The sequence below is a fragment of the Pan troglodytes genome, chromosome 2 (genome assembly GCF_028858775.2).
Source record: "Pan troglodytes isolate AG18354 chromosome 2, NHGRI_mPanTro3-v2.0_pri, whole genome shotgun sequence".
In the NCBI taxonomy this organism is placed as follows: domain Eukaryota; kingdom Metazoa; phylum Chordata; class Mammalia; order Primates; family Hominidae; genus Pan; species Pan troglodytes.
In genome coordinates, this window is record NC_086015.1 from 110,841,539 (window position 1) to 110,862,326 (window position 20,788).

A 20,788-nucleotide genomic window follows, 5' to 3' on the forward strand; every position below is an offset into this window, starting at 1 on the left:
CTTGGGTATGACACATGCCTTCATGGGCTGTATTAGAAATCTTCAGGAGATTTTGGGTCTTCCCCTCCCTCTCTGGGAGCTTGCTATACATCTCCAGCCAGCGACTCAAAATAATTGCCCTCAAGACTCTTTGAAAATATGAAATATAGACCCGATCATATTATTGGAAAAAACTGCCACCCTAGCTAAATTACTTAGAAAAAAAAAAAACCCTTAATTAGTCGGGTGTGGTGGCAGCCACCTGTAATCCCAGTTACTTGGGAGACTGAGGCAGGAGAATCACTGGAACCTGGGAGGCGGAGGTTGCAGTGAGCCAAGACTGTGCCATGGAACTCCAGCTGGGCGACAAGAGTGAAACTCCGTCTCAAACAAACAAACAAAAAACCTTAATTTTTAATTTTAAAAACTGTCCACATGACACGGCTACCACTGCAACTGCCACCACCCCAGGATGGATTCTGAGTGGTCCCTGCTTTTTCGCATCCTTACTTTGACTCAGGGTCCAAAGCAGGTAGATATGAATGGTAGACTTTATGACAGCTGCAAGGGAGACTCAGAAATTGAGCTGCTGGTATTTTCAGTGTTAAGATAAGGGTTACTCATCTTATGAGTAAGGGGTCCGGATGCTGGGTAGACATAAAGAATGTCAAATGTCCATTCCCTAAACTCATGCAGATGAACATTACCTTCAGTGCTTTTACAATAATCTGGGTGTCAGGTGACCAGAATTCTCAAAGGGATTGATACTACCTCTACAGCTGCTTATTTTACAAATATTTTCTATTAATAATGGAAATTTGTCATGGGCAAAACAGTACTCTAGGTACTAGTGGGGATGATACAATGTATTAAAAACTCTTGCTATCCTTCGCAGACCACAATCTAGTTGTCCAAGCAAGACACACACAAATAAGGCTTTAAATATTGACTTAGCAAAATTACAAGAGCAATGCAAAGCAGTCCATAACCATTGTGTTTGGATTTCTCCCAAGGCAGAACCTGAGACAAAGACTTGAGTCAGTCAGTCTATTTTGGAGGTGGACCCAGGAGGCAGGAGTGAGAGAATAGGGAGAATGCATGAGGAAAAGCCAATATGCGAGTGTCTGTCATGGGTCAGTACTGTGGGCACTTGGGGCTACTTTCTACAAAGCATTCAGAACAGAAGTACCCACCTGAAAAACAGAAAGTGAAAGCATTTATCCACTGGTTCCCATACCCCACTGATGAAGAGTTTTCTACAGGGATGATAAATCACCCACAATTCCAGGCTGAGCTTGTTCATAGATCCTTCAAGTTCCCTGATATTGGAGAAAGCCCCTTGAGCAAATGCAATTGAAGAGGGTGAGGTGGGCTGCCCACTGAGTGAGGTGAGTCTGAATGTACGTGGACCCTTCCACCACAGCTGCATTTGAAATCAGAGGTGGGTCAAGGGGATGTGACAAGGGCCTGTTATTATACAACTGTCAACCTACAGACACACTTAATAGGAGTGATACATTCAAATGAGCACAAGGTCACTACAGGCTCTAGTGTTTGGGTCTGGGGAGGGCAGGTTCCTTGAGGAGGCTGAACTCCAGCTGAGCTTGGAGAGAACTGATAGAATTTCTCATACCAAAAATTTTGCAGCAGATCAGAATCTGGAGCTTTCCAAACTCTGGCTGTGCTGAAGGCAGAGGTTATATATTCCAGTGCACTGTGCTTCTGTGTTTCAGTCTATATTCTATTTCACTTCTGGCAATAACATTACATTGAGGTTATGGCATTTAGGCATCTTTCAAATGCTTGCCAGGGTTTGACACTGAAAAACATTCCTTCAATCCAAGTGGTTTCAGAGTACTAGAAATTCTGATAAAGATAGCAGTGGTTATTTAAAAAGTCCTATGTACAAAAAATATAATCCATAATAATTTAACTTAATGATGATTCTGATAAAATAAGCAATTATTGTTGGGTAAAATAGGTGATATGTTTTTCCCTCTGTATGTTCATAACCTTGCTTATAAGGTATCTGTAACATAAAAATAAAGAAATGTATTTACATTTAGGAGCCAACAATTATGTCAAAGTATGTATATTAAATAAAGTGTTTATAATATTAAAGTAAAATATGGGTCCGTCAGGAATTTTTTTTTTTCATTCACCTCATGTTACTGCTGTCAATATGATCTAGTCATTATACTGGAAGAAATAAATTTCATTTCTCTTAAAATTATATGATATATATTTTACCTAAACCAGTCTCACATACTCCCCTATTATTTCAAAGCGAGGTGTCTTCAGAGTTGCAAATAACTGATTGACAAATGCCCCAGGCATAAGGCCACATACTGCATTTAGTGGTTTCCTTCGTTCCCTCACACGCACTCACTCACTCTGAAAGGGGATTCTTTACTCCTCACTGCTCTTCTTCCTCCTTTGAATGATGCCTCCACAGACAACCACTAACCTGAGCTGATAACACTATAGAAAGACAAAGAAATATCATGCATAGAAGTCACATGCCCAGAAACCCCCTTCTTTCTTTCTCAGGTTAGTGATAGCCCTGTGGAATTTTTCTGTGCTCTTCTCATTCTCAATGCCCTTGTGCTTTCATCAACTGAGGCTACAGTTCTTTTCCACCAGAGATAACTGCTTACATGCAGAGATTCTCTTAGACGCCCTTCTGATTTCCTTAGCTTCCTCAACTTTTGACAATTGCCGCTGTAAAATCTCCACCTCTTTGCTTGGTTAAATGAGACAATATTCTTGAATGAAATTTGTAGACTGTAAAGCAATGTATGAATGCAGCTTATTGTCATCATTTATGATCTCCCCAAATAAACCAAGTCAGGCCTGATAAACAGCGTTCATAATATATGTTTCCAGAAAAGGAGAAAAACCAAAGTTTCATAAATAAAGCTTTTTTCCCCTCATTCTAAAAGTACACATTCTAGTTGAAGAGTGAAATAATCTACAAAAATTGGCTGAGTGCAGTGGCTCACACTTGTAATCCCAGTACTTTAGGAGGCCATGGAGGGTGGATCGCTTGAGGTCAGGAGTTCAAGACCAGCCTGGGCAACATGGCAACATGGCGAAACCCCATCTCTACTAAAAATACAAAAATTAGCTGGGCATGGTGGTGCACGCCTGTAGTCCCCGCTACTTGGGAGGCTGAAGCAGGAGAACTGCTTGAGCCCGGGAGGCAGAGGTTGCAATGACCTGTGATGCACCACTGTGCTCCACTCTGAGTGACAGCGTAAGGCCTTCTCTCCAAAATAAATAAATAAATAAATAATGAATAATAAAAGTTACCCTAAGTCTGACCATCCAAATTGAGCCATTTTTTCTTCCTGTTTTTTAATCTGCATATTTTTTATAGGCATGGTCATTTTCTTTTTCTTTTTTCTTTTTTTTTGAGACAGGGTCTGACTCTCTCGCCCAGACTGAAGTGCAGTGGCCTGATCTGGGCTCACCACAACCTCCGCCTCTCAGGCTCAAGGGATTCTCCTGCCTCAGCCTCTCAAGTAGCTGGGATTACAGGCGCATGCCACTACCACCCAGCTAATTTTTATATTTTTAGTAGAGACAGGGTTTCACCATGTTGGCCAGGCTGGTCTCGAACTCCTGACCTCAAATGATCCATGCACCTTGGCCTCCAGAAGTGCTGGGATTACAAGTGTGAGCCACCACACCTGGCTGGTATGGTCATATTTTATCTACAATTTTGTAGCCTGCTCTTTTTAATTAACATTATAGTATAAAAACTTTTTGTGCCATTATATGCCCTATAACATCCTATAACATAAAATATTTTATTGAAATTTTATATAACAAAAATGCCAGCACCATTAACCTCCTAAATCTTTGAAGGTATTCAGAAGTCCCCTTTAAAACATCCATAAATTTCTCCAGCTATCCCCTCTAATTAAACTTGCCTTTATTCAAACTCTATTAAAAATAAACACATGCACATTAAACAGGTTAATTGTATGGTAAAGAAATTCTATCTCAATAAAGCTGTTATTTTAAACATTACAATATAAATAAATATAAATAATGCATTTCCCCTTAAACATGATTACATTTTTAATTAGTTGCTAGTGTGGCAGAAGAATTTATTAAAGTATTAATTTGTGTTTTGGTCTGTGCTCAATCCCAGATGTTAGCCTCAAGATTTTATATTTCCTTTCTTCGGAGGTATTTGCATGGCCAAGTAGAGGCTATGTGAAACAAATTTTCTTCTCAACTTGGATACAAATCTAAACTTACCGAAGAGTTTATGCAAGCTATCCCACAGAGTGAGGAGAGAAAAGAAAGACCCTTTGAAGTTTGAAAGAGGGAAAAATAAGGGCTGTTCTCTTGCCTGGGGAGAGGTCAGGGGTAGAAGGAAAACAGAACTCTGGGGCAGGTGGCCCTAGATTGGAGTACATGGCAGGGATGAGTTCCAGACACAGACTTGTCTTGCCCCGGCAGTGCCACCAAATCATCAGAACTCCTGAGACAGCAGGTGCTCAGGGGCTGGCATAGGTTCTAGTGGAAACTAGGGTTGCTCCTAGCGTAATCAGATTGGCTTCCCAGGAGCTCTGTGATTTCAAGAGAATCTGGCAATTTCGTGTGAACCCTTTCAGGAATAGTGAGTCCTAATGATCACAGACTAAATCTTTCACGAGTCTGGAGGCACAATGCCTCAGGCTCAAGTCTAAACTGGTTTACAGTAGTTCAACCATTGTGGAAGACAGTGTGGCGATTCCTCAAGGATCTAGAACTAGAAATACCATTTGACCCAGCCATCCCATTACTGGGTATATACCCAAAGGATTATAAATCATGCTGGTATAAAGACACATGCACACATATGTTCATTGCGGCACTATTCACAATAGCAAAGACTTGGAACCAACCCAAATGTCTATCAATGATAGATTGGATTAAGAAAAATGTGGCACATATACACCATGGAATACTATGCAGCCATAAAAAAGGATGAGATCATGTCGTTTGTAGGGACATGGATGAAGCTGGAAACCATCATTCTCAGCAAACTATCACAAGGACAAAAAACCAAACATCGCATGTTCTCACTCATAGGTGGGAACTGAACAATGAGAACACTTGGACACAGGAAGGGGAACATCACACACCAGGGCCTGTCGTGGGGTGGGGGGAGGGGGGAGGGATAGCATTAGGAGATATACCTAATGTAAATGACGAGTTAATGGGTGCAGCACACCGACATGGCACATGTATACATATATAACAAACCTGCGCATTGTGCACATGTACCCTAGAACTTAAAGTATAATAAAAAAAAAAAAAACTGGTTTACAGGACAGAAGGAAATGCAATCGTTTTTACTAAGAACATTCATATTCATGATACTTGTACTGCAACCATATAGATTGTGACTATTTTCTAAATATCACTTCACGTATGATGTTACTAATCAATTTTTATTTATTTTTATTATTTTTTTAGAGACAGGGTTTCACTCTGTCATCCAAGCTGGAGTACAGTGGCACAATCATAGCTCACTATAACCTCGAACTCCTGGGCTCAACCTGTTCTGTAGTAGCTAGGACTACAGGTGTGTGCCACCATGCCCGGCTAATAATTTTTTATTTTTTTGTAGAGATAGGGTCTCACTGTGCTGCCAAGTCTGGTCTCAAACTCCTGGCCTTAAGCTATCTTCCTACCTCAGCCTCCCCAGTTGCTGGAATTACAGACACGAGCCATGCATGTGGGTCCTAACCAATTTTAAAAAGGAAAGTTACTCCTCTGTTCCACCCTCCAATGGAGTAGAACTGCAGTATTTTAAATCTGGAAGGGATCTTGTACATCTAGTCCAACTCCCCCATTTTATGGATTAAAAATTCGAACCTTCAGAAGGAGGGATGAATTCTCCAGAGTCACAGAGTTAAACCTGGAGTAGAATCCAGTAGTGTCTTCATTCAAGGGAGTGTTCTTTCACTTTCTTGGGATAGGATTTGTAGTTGCCGCATTAAAGTGCTAATAGATGGATGTGTCATCAAGCCGTGCTGGTCCACCCTATGGATACAGATATTGAGTTGGATAATCACTAATATTTACTTGTGATAAAGCTTGGCTTTATTGCAATTCAGTTGAGAATGGTGGACTTTCAAGTTTGTATACTTCAATAGAAGAATGTCATTGTCACCAAAACCACATATCTACTATGGCACTTCTCCAAAGACCAGCAGTGATCAACCATCATCATTACTATATACTGTATAAAAATATAAAAAACACATTATCCCTTCATTGTTTCTTCTACTGTTCCTACAGTGATTTCGCAAAGATACACTTTGACCTATGTTTTTATTCCTTCTATAATGTGAGGATGTAATTCAGAAGTGAAGAACCAGCAGAAATGACAATATAAGATAAAAAGGGACAGAAATAATGTGAAACAAAAGAAATGACATATTGTGCAAGGGTTAGTTTTACAAAAAGATATATAATATCATGAAAGATTAAGATGAAGTAGATGCTTTTGCTCGTACACTGATTGGAAAAATAGGATGCTTTTGCTTGTTGTACACTTCTTGGGAAAGTATGGAGTGGCATAAGCTGCATGGTTTATTGTGACACATGCAGAACTGGTCTTTTCTTTGTCATCCTTTGTATGCTGGTTAAACATTTGTTATGCATTTTATCACCATTTAAGCACTTTTCCTATTCACTAACTTAGAAGCAATTGAAGCAATTTTAAATTCTCACTCTGGGAAAATAAAACTGCCATTAGAAGAAAACACATTTACTGTGATTTATTCCTATCAATACATTTTAATTCAAAAATATCTTTTTCTGATTATATCTTCGTTCAATAATTGCAATTACACAGTATGGTTGTTGTTGAAGGAATCAAATATACTTTTTATCTGGTAAACTCACTAAATTTTGTGTCTAAGGTATGGGTTTTATTTATGAGAGTGGTTTCTTTCATTATAAAAATGCAAATTTGTTAATAGTACTCTCTGGTAAACAGATTAGTTTATGAAATTATTGGGTCACCAATGTTGAAGTTAAAGTTCAGAAACAGGAATGTCAGAGGGAGGTGGCCAGCAACTGCCTTGGCAAGACCTCATAGGGTCAAATGACCTTCGAGGAGTTTCTCTAGGTCAGTAGCAGGTCCTGAACTATCGTGAGACCAATAATTTGATTTTGTCAATACATCCAGATTTGACCATTTCAAGGAAGTAATTCGTGTTTATTTAAATTCTCAAGGGACTGACCTATAAACCTAGATGCAAATTTATTCCTTTATAATGGTAGACAGAACTTGGGCTATGATGTCAACAGAGCTGGATTCTGATCCACCGTCACCGTTACTTACTATGAGGGCAAATTACTAAATTTCTCTAAGACTCACTACTTGCATCTATAAAATGCAACTGTCATGAATATTAAAAGACATAAATAAAGTACGAAGCCTGGTAGTTAGTGAATGGTGACTATAAGGACGAACTTGATGATGGTGATGAAAACAAAGAAGGAGAAGGAGGAAAAGGAGAAAAAGCAGGTTGCTGGAATCACGGGGATTAGAAAGCTTATGCTGGAATCAGCATATTTTCTTCCTGAGATCTAAGACAGTCCAAGAGTGAATTAGAAGACACTCAGCTAGCAGAGAATCAGAGCAAAGTTAATTACATGGAATGCTATAAAAACTTGGGCCTTCACACTATGAGGATCTGGTAGGTCCATCTCTATCTTATGGATATATCTGCCTGGCAGAGAGGATAAGTTGTTTTATTCCACCACCAAGAACAGTGCCTGGCAAATGGCAGGCCATTAGTAAATAGTTAATGGATGGACAGGTGGAGTACCCGAATTCATAGGCAGTGCTGCAAATAGTGATAATTTTTTTATCTTTGGTTCACCTATTTCTAGACTCAATAGATGTGTTATTCCCTCCATTTCTCCTCAATCCTCATACGATATGAACACAGAATTCCTTCAGTAATGTAATGAAGTGGTTCATATTTCTTTGTTATATCAATTACATTTAGACATTGTCTAATTAAACTCAAATCATTTTATCATTTACTTCAATCATACTGCCAAATTCTGTAGCTAGATTATATTTATCTTGATCAACTCAGTTTTGGTCACGTGATTGAGTTCTAACCAATAGAATGTGTGCACAAATGCTGTACATTTCTTCTAAGCATGGCCATCTTCCTATTTCTGATCTCAAATTTAAGCCCAGAAGGAGGTAAAGAATCCAGTGGTCCTAGGAGACAGTGTACCCAATAAAAGGAAAAGGCCGTGATCTCTGAAGAATCACATGGGGCAGAGAGGGAAAATGGAGCAGGTTCATATTTCTCTTGTTACATCAATTACATTTAGACATTGTCTAATTAAACTCAAATAATTTTATGATTCACTTCAATCATACTGCCAAATTCTGTAGCTAGATTATAGTTCTCTTGATCATCTCAGTTGTGGCCACATGATTGAGTTCTAACCAGTTAGAATGTGTGCACAAGTGTTGTACATTTCTTCTAAGCATGGCCATCCTCCTATTTCGGATCTCTAATTTCAGTCCAGAAGAATGAAGAGAATCCAGTGGACCAAGGACATGGTGAAGCCAATAAAAAGGAAAAGCCAGGATCTCTGAATAATCACATGGAGCAGATTTTGCCTCCCTCCTCACCATCACCTCCGCACACATAGACCCTTCACTGGACTATGATGAGAATGAAATATACGCCTTCGTTCTGTATTCTGAAAAGAGTTCTATAATCTGTAAGTAGCCCATGTATTATTTGTTGACTGAACAAATGATATAGTTTGAGTACATACACATTACTACCAAAGGACTTAATATATATAATGCATATAGCATATGTGAGCTATTGTTATCACTACCATTTTCTAAATGTATATATTTGTGATTGTGATTAACAAAATAAAATTTTATCTGAATGTAATTGTTTGCAATATATTTCTCAACTACAGGCTGCTACAATATAACTACTATCATATGCATCGGAGGCTCAACATTTTGATATTAAGAAGGGATCCATACGTAAATATCTAGAGACTACTGCTCAACATTCCAAACTATTTGCAATTCCTTGAATGGACAGTGACATTGATTTTGTATATGTGACAAATTCTTTGGCTTGGCTTGCCCAACCTCTACTCCACCTTACTTCATGGGTGCCTTCCTGGGCTGAAGAAGGTAGAAAGCTATCTTTCCCAACTTTTGCGCAAGGGTTCCAGATGCACAAAATAGATGCATTCTTCTAAGACACAGAAATTGAAAATGGGGTTGAGGCCATCTACCTGCCTTTTTTTAGTTGTTTTTTTTCTACTGGTAAGCCATTTTGCAGAGACTGTTTTCTATAACAGAGTTTCTGTGTCCATTTTCTAGCCTGAGTGTTAAGAGGCAGTTGCAGTGGCAGCATCTAGGATGCCTTCCTGATTCTTCATTAGTGGATGGCAAGATATTCTTGGGCTGAATAATTCCAGGACAGTACTATGGTCTTCTGGGAATCATTCCTGGTGGGCCAGTCTATAGCCCATTCTTTTGGCCCTTTCATGATTTTCTTCCTAATTACTTATGGCTTTTAGCCTATCCTTTCTGTCTTAAGATGACTACATTGGTTTCTGTTTTCTGCACTGAACCTTGACTGATACGGGCCTTGGAAAATATTGCTGGGACATGGAATGCATATCCCCTTCTCCCCCGGTCCCTATCCTCTTCTTCTCCTCAGCTCAAGTATCTACTTTTCCCAGACACCTTCACAAACCCCTTCAGCTGAGTCAAATACCTTTCCTTTCTGTTCTAGTCATAATCCTTGATAGCACTTCTCCCTATAGTAATGGTCAGTTATTTGTCTACACAAGTTAACTGGATAAAGCTACATTTTATTAGTCACTTGTCCCCAGGTATGTACACCATAAGAACTTGTGGAATAAATGAATGGATGAACAAATAACAATTAAAAACAAGTAACCAGCCCACAAAGGAGAAAATGAAGAAGCAAGAGAGAAGATGTGTAGTTTTCTTACAAAATGGTACCATGTGCCAGTATATGTAAAATAAGGCAGAGCCGAAATGCCATGAGTCTAGGTATGTTCTCCTTAGTCTCCTAACAAAGAGATCCATATGGTCTAGACCATATGGCAATTTTTTTTCTGTAAAGGAACAGATAGTAAATATTATAGGCTTTGTGACTCACACAATCTCTGTTGCAATTACTCAATTCTACCATCTTCTTAAGAAAGCAGCCATATATAAGGAGGAGAAGAGAAAGCAGATTTAGCCTGCAGGCAGCAGTTTGCCATTCCTTGGTTTAGAAGATTAAGGAAAGGCCTGGGTTTACAGTGTAGACTGACTGATTTTTTTGACTGGATCTTGTATGCATTTCGATTTTTCCCATATGAAATGAAGATGAAAACATTTTACTTATAACATATTTCTGATACTAAACTAATAATGTTTAAAAGCCTTTGAGAGGCGTGCATCATTTGTAAATCTCTTTAAGTTCACAAATAGTGGAATATTTTAAGTATGTGATAGCCAACATTTGATGACAAGGCCTTGAATTTCTACATATACGGCAAAATTGTGGTGAGCAGTATGTGGTAAGAATAAATTATCTCCTTCATTTACAACATAAAAGGTAAAGAGGCCCAAATAATATGTAGATGAATACCATTCCATTTTTGTTCCTATCCAAAAATGGACAAATCACATTAATTGCAATTTTCAATAAAGCAATTGTCAAGAGATTAGTCTTAAACATTATACCTGCTTTAGCTTCTAGAAGAAAACTTTCCTTGGAGTTTTTCAAAGACATGTGGAATTACACAGGGAGAAGGGACACTTTCTCCCACTCCCAATTTGCAGATGAGAAAGTCTTGGGCACAGAACTGTCAAAGGACAATTGGTGGCAGGGCTAGAGCAGCTCCTGGTCTTTGAATCCCATTGCAGTGCTCTTCCTACTTTACTAGGCTTACAAAAAATTGTGCTGCTGTTTTAATAAAATTTGCCAAACATTAAACCTAATGATAAATTTATGGTTAAATTGTATGTATCCCTGAGTTGCAAAGGATTTGTTATATAAAACATAGTTTTATGTTATATAAACTCTACGTTACAGAAAACGTAGAGATATAGCATAAGAAGCTCTAATTTCTCAATTTTAATGATAACATTATCCATCTCTCAAGATCGTGAGAGGTGAAACTGAGGGGGTTGAAGGATGAAGAGTCTGTAACCTTGGAGAATAGAGGGGAGTAAGATCAGAAACGAAAAACAAACAGAAAATGGGTACTACCCAATGGGCAAGTACCACCAAGCTTCCTTATGCTAATTTTCTGTTGCATTTGAGAAATTAAGGCATGACTTCCCAGTTGATTTAGGCATTCTAGCCCCTTACTTTTGCCTAAAATTTCCCAAGTATACTGAGCTCTGCATAATTTCACAAAAAAAGGTATTTCCCATTCCCTCTATGTTTAAGCAACTCAGTGAGGCCTATCCTGACCATTACATTTGAAACTGGATGAAACCTCCACCGCCACAATCAGTCTCCATGTATAATCCTACTCTACTTTTTTTCCCACAATACTAATCCCATTTAGCATACTATGTAACTTATTTGCTATGTTTCTTATCTGTTGTATTTCTCCCCCTAACTAGGGTGTAAGCTCCATGATGACAAGGATTTTTGTCTGTTTTGTTCTGTGACTTAAGTAGGCAGAATAGTGTCTTGCACATAATAAGTGTTCAGGAAATATTTGTTGACTTAATAATGAATTTCAGAAAATGAAGAATAGGGAATTAGGAACATCTTGACATGTTACATGGTTACATTTGGAAAGATTTGGACAAGGTGCGCAAAAAGAGTGGGACAATGGAATCATAAGAAGACAACAGAGGTGAACAATTGAGTACCGCTACATGCTAGGGAAAATACTACAGGCTTTATGCCCATTACCTTATTTTTCTCACACAGCTATTATTATTCTCATTTTACAGTTTATGAAACCGAGAGTAGATAACTTGTCTAAGTTCACTTAACTGGTGAGCAGTGAAGTCAGGATTCAAAACCCACATTTATTTGACTTCAAAGGCTATGTGTATAACTACTGCTCTGTAACAGACTATAAGGCCACCCCTGTGGCCCAGACAGTACTAGTGGAAGCCATCTCAGCATATGGGTCTGATTTTATTAAAGTTTATAAATGGACAGATATCTTTCATCGGACAGGTGTCATCTTTCATTGTAGATTCATGCTGAAGAGATTTGGCTTTCCTGAATTGCAATCTCCAAATTTACCATATAAAGAATGTTACTTCCATTAAAGCTAGAAGGATTTCCTAAAAACATCTTTAATCAAAAGGCAATTAGCATTGTTTTCCTCACCTATCAATCCTCTAAATCAGGGAACTTCAAATATCAAAATTTGTCAAGTTGCCTCAGCAGTAGAAAATGGCTTAGCAGGCTACATACTTGCAGATTCAACATGCTGAGGCAGCATCAGACGTACCTCCGTGGCTCAACTGTCTTTGCCTGTAACTACCTAAGGGTCAGGCAATATAAAGGTAGAGATTATTTCCTTGAATTCATAGGCATTTTTCCCTTTCTCCTCCTCGCCCTCGACTCACACTAGCACTTCTACACATATATTTCTTCTCCATTTATAAACTGGAACTTATTAAAATATGTTTTACCACTTTCATGGTTAACAAATTTCTAGAAACAGAATCAGATAGCAATCAGAGATCAAAATGGATCTGGAGCAGTGAACAGGACAGGAAGGGTCAGGAACATAAGGCTTGGTATGCCAGGGATGTATGAGACTTTAGGGACAGGGATGGGGGACAGAAAGACCAGCTTTAACAAGTTCAACCATGAAGAGGCTGGAATAAACCACGGGTTCTCTATGGATACCAATCACACAACTATTAACTTTTGCTTCATCCCCAGCCCTATTCTTCTTATTTTTGGTATGGGGGGCTGTTGAGGGGACAGAGTCTTGCTCTGTCGCAGAGGCTGGAGTGCAGCGGCGTGATTTTGGCAAATTGCAGCCTTGACCTCCTGGGTTCAAGCTATCCTCCTGTCTCAGCCTCCCAAGTAGCTAAGACTACAGGTGCACACCACCACGCCTGGCTAATTGTACTGTATTTTTTGTAGAGATGAAGTTCCATCATGTTGCCCAGGATAGTCTTGAACCCCTGAGCTCAAGTGATTCTCCCACTTCAGCCTCCCAAATTATTGGGATTACAGGTGTGAGCCACTGCACTCGGCCGTCCAGCCCTACTGTATTTGTTTGTTTGTTTTTGTTTTGTTTTTGAACAGAATCTTGCTCTGTTGCCCAGGCTGAAGTGACTTGACCTCCCAAAGTGCTGTGATTATAGGCGTGAGCCACGGTGCACGGCCGAGTCCTGCTCTTTAGTAAAAAGGATAAGCTTAACAATTTAGCTATTACCAGAAAAAGCAGAGAAAGACAATTGTTTCTCAAGGCTAGAAGAGAAAGTTAATCATTATTAATCAAGTGATTTGGAAGGGGTTGTTAAGGCATAAAGTACAAAAAAGTTTATGTTCTGTGAAGGTGTCAGGGTATGCCACATAAATATATCACCCAAGTTACTATTTAAGTAATAAGCACAACCTGACCGAGCTTCAGGAGTATAGCTTATTTGTGGAACACCATAATTTGTGTGGTCTAGTCATTCTGAAGCTTAGATGTTCATAAAAATCAGCTGGGTTGGGCATTTATTTAAATTCAGATACTTGCCACATCAGGGCCAGGAATTAGAGCTTTTAACAAGTCACCTCCATGATTCTAGTGAACCACACTTTGAAAAATGCTATCATAAGGCTATATGATACTAAGGATGCAATGAAAATTTGGAGCTAAAAATGAGATCTTCTTCTACTAGACACATATTAAGAAAGCTAAATAAGCCCAGGCATGTTGGCTCACGCCTGTAATCCCATCACTTTGGGAGTCTGAGGTGGGCAGATCACTTGAGCCCAGGCATTCCAGACTAGCCTAGGCAACATGGTGAAACCCAGACCATACAATTTTTTTTTTTAATTAGCTGAGCATGGTGGTACATGCCTGTAGTCCCAGCTACTTGGGAGGCTGAAGTAGGAGGATTGCTTGAGCCCAGGAGGTCGAGGCTGTATGAGCCAAGATCATGCCACTGCAATCTAGCCTGGGCAGCAGAGTGAGACCCCGTCTCAAAACAAAACAACAAACAAAAAGCTAAATAAGTCAAGTAAAAAATACATAAATACTCTGGATTTCTCCAGTGTTACCTAAATAATTGGGAATACCACTATCTTTTGTAAAGAAAACATAAGTAAATATTTAGTTCATCTCATCCATTGTATAATACTCTGCCACCATATTAAATTTTTAGCAATCTTCAAAGAATGGCCCTCCCAAATCTCTCAAGCATTTTAATTATTATAATTAGAAGATAAAATTTCTATTTATTACCCAGGGCTCCCTATCACTGGGCACTAAACATCACTCTATATCACAAGCCACACTTAAAATAACAGCTATTATTTATTGTCAGTGACTGTTTTTATATGCATCATCTTGTTTAATTCTCATAATAACCCTTAAGGGTAGGAACTGTTAAAATTCCCATTTTACAGTTTAGGAAACTGAGGCCAAAGCCTTGGCAGAATTAAGAAGCTTGGTCAAGGTCATGTCAGTAGTATGACAGAGCTGGTGTTTGAATCCAGATCTTTCTGACTCCAGAAGCACCAGCTTTTAAGCTCTAAGTAATTCTGCCTCCACTGGGAGCCTTAGTTCATACACACCCTATGAACATGTACAGATAAAGCAAATATCAATACAAATTGCATAGCTTACTGAGGATACACAATGCCAGTAGAATAACAGGTCTATTCCACAAGAAATGACATAAAATCAAAATGTAATTATGCCTCTCCAAAATATAAATAAAAACTAAAATCTACATCAATATCTAGTGTTTGCCATTCTTACCAGACATGCGTTAACTACGGAAATAGTCATTCCTGTTGCCAGCACATGAACTATTTTTTGTTCTGTGTAGCTGCCACCTGAAACCTCCAATGTGTAGTATTTTCTGACATATTTTCTTATAACCACTAATACTTACTTTTTTTGCTGAATATTCCTAATACATTTAGCCTCCTACAGAAATTTCTGAGGCAAGCAAAATAATCTCTCCCAACCACTTACTACTACACACAAACCAAAGAGTTTAAAAAGAATAACAGTGACCACACAAATCAAAAAGGACACATCCCAACATGGAATTTTCTTTCACTTAGAATATAAAGCCAAACTAAAAACCTAAAGATCCTATAATCCAGCTTTTTTTTTTCCTTAGCTGACTAAAGAAAACCACTTTACTCTTTAAAACAAACCTTAGCACCCTCAGGTCCTGAGGTTTGCTCTTCCACTTTCATATTCCTCTAGCATTGCAAGCTGGTCTGCTCTGCCTCCATCCCTGATTCTGAGGAATATTTTGTGTTATTTTGGATATTACAGCTGCCTCTGCTACTAGACCATAAGCTCCATTAGCACAGGGATCTGTTTGTTGTCTCTTACAATAATCATAGTACCTGGCACAGGGAAGCCAGGTCATAAGTGTTGTTGAATGAATTAATAAGTAAATGACCCATACAATTTAGTGACTTCTGGAGCTTGGTTCTTTCTTCTATCCTCACCATAATAATAGTTCGAGAATTACTGGGTGCCTCTTTCTTCTTTACTTCACTCAGGATTGAAGAGTCACTGTTTTCTCAGATGATCACCAAGTCCTTAGACCAGCTCTTCTCCATTCACACTTTGGAGAGCCCTTCTGAATTGCTAGCTCTCCTCCTGCTGGAGCGATAGAGGTAATTTCCAGTCAATGAAGGCTGGGAGAGCAGATATAGCCTCCAAATTAGGAAGGGAAGCCTAGATGGGGTGGAGGTGCTTTCTGCTGCTTGCCTTTCTCCTCTGAACAAAGTATGACTGGAGAGGAGAAGGAATGGGACTCTACTCAGCAATTAAGGTTTAGAAGGAAGACACACACTAAGTCAGGATGGCCACAGGGGGCCTTGACTCTGCTGCAGCTATGGACTTGGTCATGTCTAGAGTAGATGGGGGTCTGGGCACGGTGGCTCACATCTGTAATCTTAGCACTTTGGGAGGCTTAGGTGGCAGATCACTTGAGAACAAGGAGTTCAGGACCAGCCTGGCCAACACAGGGAAACCTCATCTCTACCCCTCGCCAAAAAAAATTAGCTGGGTGTGGTGGTACATGCCTGTAGTCCCAGCTACTGAGGAGGATGAGGCACAAGAATTGCTTGAACCTGGGAGGTGGAGGTTGCAGTGAGCTAAGATCACATCACTGCACTCCAGCCTGGGCAACAGAGTGAGAACATGTCTCAATAAATAAATAAATAAGATTAAAATAGAGGAGATGGGAACTTAGCGGGCATGAAGACCCCTATTTCTCCACCTGGTGATATGTCCCAGCTGTTGCTGCAGAGGCCTCAGGAGATCTCTTGCTTCTCTTAATTCAGAGTTGTATATTCAGCAAAAGGTTTCTTTAATATTACTTAATATTATTTCCTCTCCCTCTTCTCCTACTCAGGTCACAGTCCTCTTTATTTACTTCTTTCTTCCTTTCCTCCCTCCTTCTATATTGTGACAGGCAAAATTATTCATTTTATTTTTCCTCTGTTCAATGGCACGGGCCATAGGTCAGCACTTTAACAAATTTGTAACAATCAATCTGATAGTTGGAAAGAGAACTTTAGCAATCCAGCAGGTTAGTTTTGTTTTTGAAGGAAGAAGATGGTGTTTAAAGAAAAGTGTCAGATGATGGAAAAGGAAAATATCTCTTTCCAAATAGCTCAGTACTTCTAAGTCCTGGAGTCCATTCTTCCATTGTAAAGGGACTTCAGCCTAATTTCAGGAATAGTATTTAATGCCTCCTTTTGGAGCACTGTCACATTGTTCTTTTTAAAGCTTGTCCTTGGCTGGTGTTATGGCTCACACCTGTAATCCCGTACTCTGAAAGGCTGAGGCGGATCACTTGAGCCCAGGAGTTTGAGATCAGCCTGATCAGTGAGACCTCATCACTACAAAATATTTAAAAATTAGCTGAGTGTGGTGGTGTGCACTTGTGGTCTCAGCTACTTAGGAGGCTGAGGTGGGAGGATCACAGATCACTTGAGTCTGGGAGGTTGAGACTGCAGTGAGCTATGATGACACCACTGTACTACAGCCTGGGTGACAGAGTAAGACCCTCTCTTAAAAAAAAAAAAAGAAAAAAAGAAAAAATAAGGCTTGTTCTTTCTGGTAGGCCACTTGCAACACATTTGTTTTTTGTCAGTAACTCATATAGGTGGGGGTGAGCATAGAGGGGAATTCATACAATAACATCATTTAACACCCCCCCCCCTTAGTTTTAGCCCCTTTACCTCAAAACATCATTGTTTTAGTTAACTTCTCAATTGTATGTCCCATCCTACTGCAGGAAAAAGCAGACTTTCTCGCCAACTGTACTTCCTGTATTGCAACTGCACCTTCAGACAATGCTCCTGGCCTATCGCCTATCTCCTGTCTCCAAGTCCTGAAAATCTAACTTCATTTGGGGTTTCAGTTATAGCTTTCAATCACTTGTTTCTTGCTGTAACCTTACCTGTATAATGATTCTAATAAATCCTCCTTTTTCTTCAGCTAGTTTGAGTAGATTACTGTGGAATATAATAGGAAGTTAAAGCGTTTAAAAATTTTTGAGACCACCTAGACACTCAAAATGAGTTCAGATTTCCTACACTCTTGAATAATACCTGAGGGTCTTAAGAAAATATGCAGTTAGGATTGAACTGTTGAACTCCAACAAAAATCCTTTCCAGAACAAGTCAATGAATATAACAAATAAATAAACATATTAAGAAATAATTTATTTCTGAATATTTGCAGATGTAAGTTCAGGCCATAAACATTCTGAGTAATTCTAGTTAAATGTCTTGGGGTTGAGGGGGAAAAGGTGAATTCTGGAAATCATAGAACGGTAAAAGAGACATTGAGCCTAGATAAGATTCTAGAAAGTGATATTTAGTAGAATGCCCATTACATCCTCCCATTCCCATGCTCACTTTAGAAGACTGTTTCTGCCTACAAACACCAAAAGAGCAGCCCTCCATTACAGGTGAATCCTTGCCCTTCACCTGATGACACTGACACCTAGTGACATAGAGGTGTGTGCTTTTGTTTCCATGCTTAGCTATCTTTAAAGCTCTGGAATTCTGTGAGAAACCCCCAAGAGCGGTACAATTAATTTCCCCCTTTTTAAGGCTTATCTGAGTAGCTTTGTGGCCCTTGAAATTAAATGAAATCTGATAGGCAAGTGAAGGAAAGACCTGTGCATACTTAGAAAAGGATGACATAATCTCTAGAAGCCAGCACAGTGTCACCAAGACTAGCCTAAATTTATATTTCTTTTGTAACAGGGTTAATAAACGATAGCTCAGTTGCATGGTGGCTGTTGGGGATGTTATAGATTTCTCGTTTCCACCTGTCTGGTATCTATTTGCCTTCCTGTCTTCTTAGTTCTCTACTTTTACACCGGTAACCAAAAAACCTTCTTTGCATGCAATGTTTTTTTTTCTATTGTTTTGTTAAAGTTTATTTTTAAAAATATTTGATACATATTACAAAAATAATCTAACATTTATATTCCTTATAAAATGAACACCTGTGAATCCACCAGTAACCATAATGTTACCTATACATTGTATCCCTCTAAATATTTCTGTCCTAACTCGACTTCTTGCCTCCTCCCTCACTGCACCTCCTCCCCACACCAGGTAAGCAAGCAAAGTGTCCTCTACTACCCTAGCCAAAGGGTAAGCACCAAACATGGCGAAGCCACTCTCCCACTCTCTTTAGTGGCATGATAAATGCATGGAACAAAGTTTAAGCAAATTCATCATAATGAAGATATTCTAACCTAAAATGATGTCAATACCTGGAGATGACACTGTTTTTGGGCTTTCTGAGATCTCATTCTCTAGCTTCTTCTTTATTTCTAGGAGCTACCCCATATCCTTCTATAATTTCTTTTTTTTATTTTAATTAACCAGCATTGTTAAATACCCCACTTATCAAAGAACTCTCTGATAACATTAGTAAATGCAAATTTCATAAACCCTTTTTGATAAAGCTACATCAAGTATTTTAATAAATGAACTGCAAAAAATATGGTTAGGATGAGAGTGAAATTACACAATAATGGTCACCTCTGGGGAAAAGTGGAAGAGGACTGGACCAGGGAAGGTGATTTCAACTGAATGTGCAATGTTTTACCTCTTGTAAATAAATCTGAGGCAGTATAATAACATGTTAAGTAGTAATAAAGCTCCTAGGTGGCCGCTACATTATATTATTCTCTATAAATTTCTTTAGGTTTAAATAATAAAAATTTAGGTGAAAATAGGTGACTCTATCATGGCTCAACAACTGTGGCCATGGGAGTGCTGGTTAATAAATCAATGTTAACCAATATATTGGGAGGTAGGTGCTTTTCGGTTCTGCCTTGGACAATGCTTTTAAAAACGACTTGGAAAAATGTAAAGAAGCCATGAAATTTGTGAATGAACCAAGATGCTGAGATCAATAGCAAATATGTTGAATAAAACGATCGCATACAAAAAGATGTTGGCAAAGTGGAATTATGGGCTGAATCTCACCGGCTTAAAAAAAAAAAAAAAAGAGAAAGGAAAACTCTACTTTGTGTACTTCTTACATGACAAGCACTGTTTTAAGTATTTTACATATATTACTTAATTCTTGTAATAACCTTATAAGGTACATTATTATCACCTCTTTTTTACATGAGGAACTGAAGCAAAGGGAAGTTATATAATTTGTCCAAGTTTACAAAGTTAGTAAGTATTGGATCCAAATACTGACCCATCTTGGTATAACTCCAAAAACTCAGCTCTTAATCACTGTACAATACCAAGGTTAAAAAGGCGTATGCCTCAATATGTCCCAAATAAATGATACAATACACAATGGAGAAGACACGGCTTAACAGCCCACGTTTTAAAAACGTTTTTTGTTTTTGAGAATAAGCACAATATGGGTCAGCAGAGTGATTTGTAACAAAGTGACTGCCAAAAAAACATGCTCTATCTCAAGCTGCATTAATAGAAATATTGTATCAAGGAGCCATGGTCATGCTGTTCTGCACACTGCCTCAGCTCCCACCTGCTCTGTATATCACACATCAAGGAGCACATCCACAAAGACAATAGGCAGGGTTTGAGAGACCAAGAATCAACAATGGTCCCTAGGAAGAAAGTTTTAAGGACTTGGGACTATTAGCTTGGAAAATGCACAACTCAATTCAGGGGGCAGTCATGATAGCTGTCTTCATATATATATATCAAGTGCCACATGGAAGAGGGATTAGATTGTTTTTTTGTGGTCTCAAGGGGGTAGAAAAAGAAACAATGTGAAACTTAAAAGGAGAGAAACGATGTTAAAATACCAGAAAGAACTTTGTAGTGGTCAAAACTGTCAGAAGATGAAACTCTTGTCTTGGCAAGAAGAGAACTGTCAGAAGATGAACTCTTGTCTTGGCAAGAAGAGAGTTCCCAGGATATGGATGTGTCATAGCAGAAGTTCTTTGCTGGGGATGTTGTTGAAGCTTCTAATGGGACCATGGCTAGAAAGATCTCTCTGCTAACGCTAAAGCATACTGATTTGATGATCAACTCCATTAGTGTAAAATCATTGTCCACTTAGAGACCTATTTTTA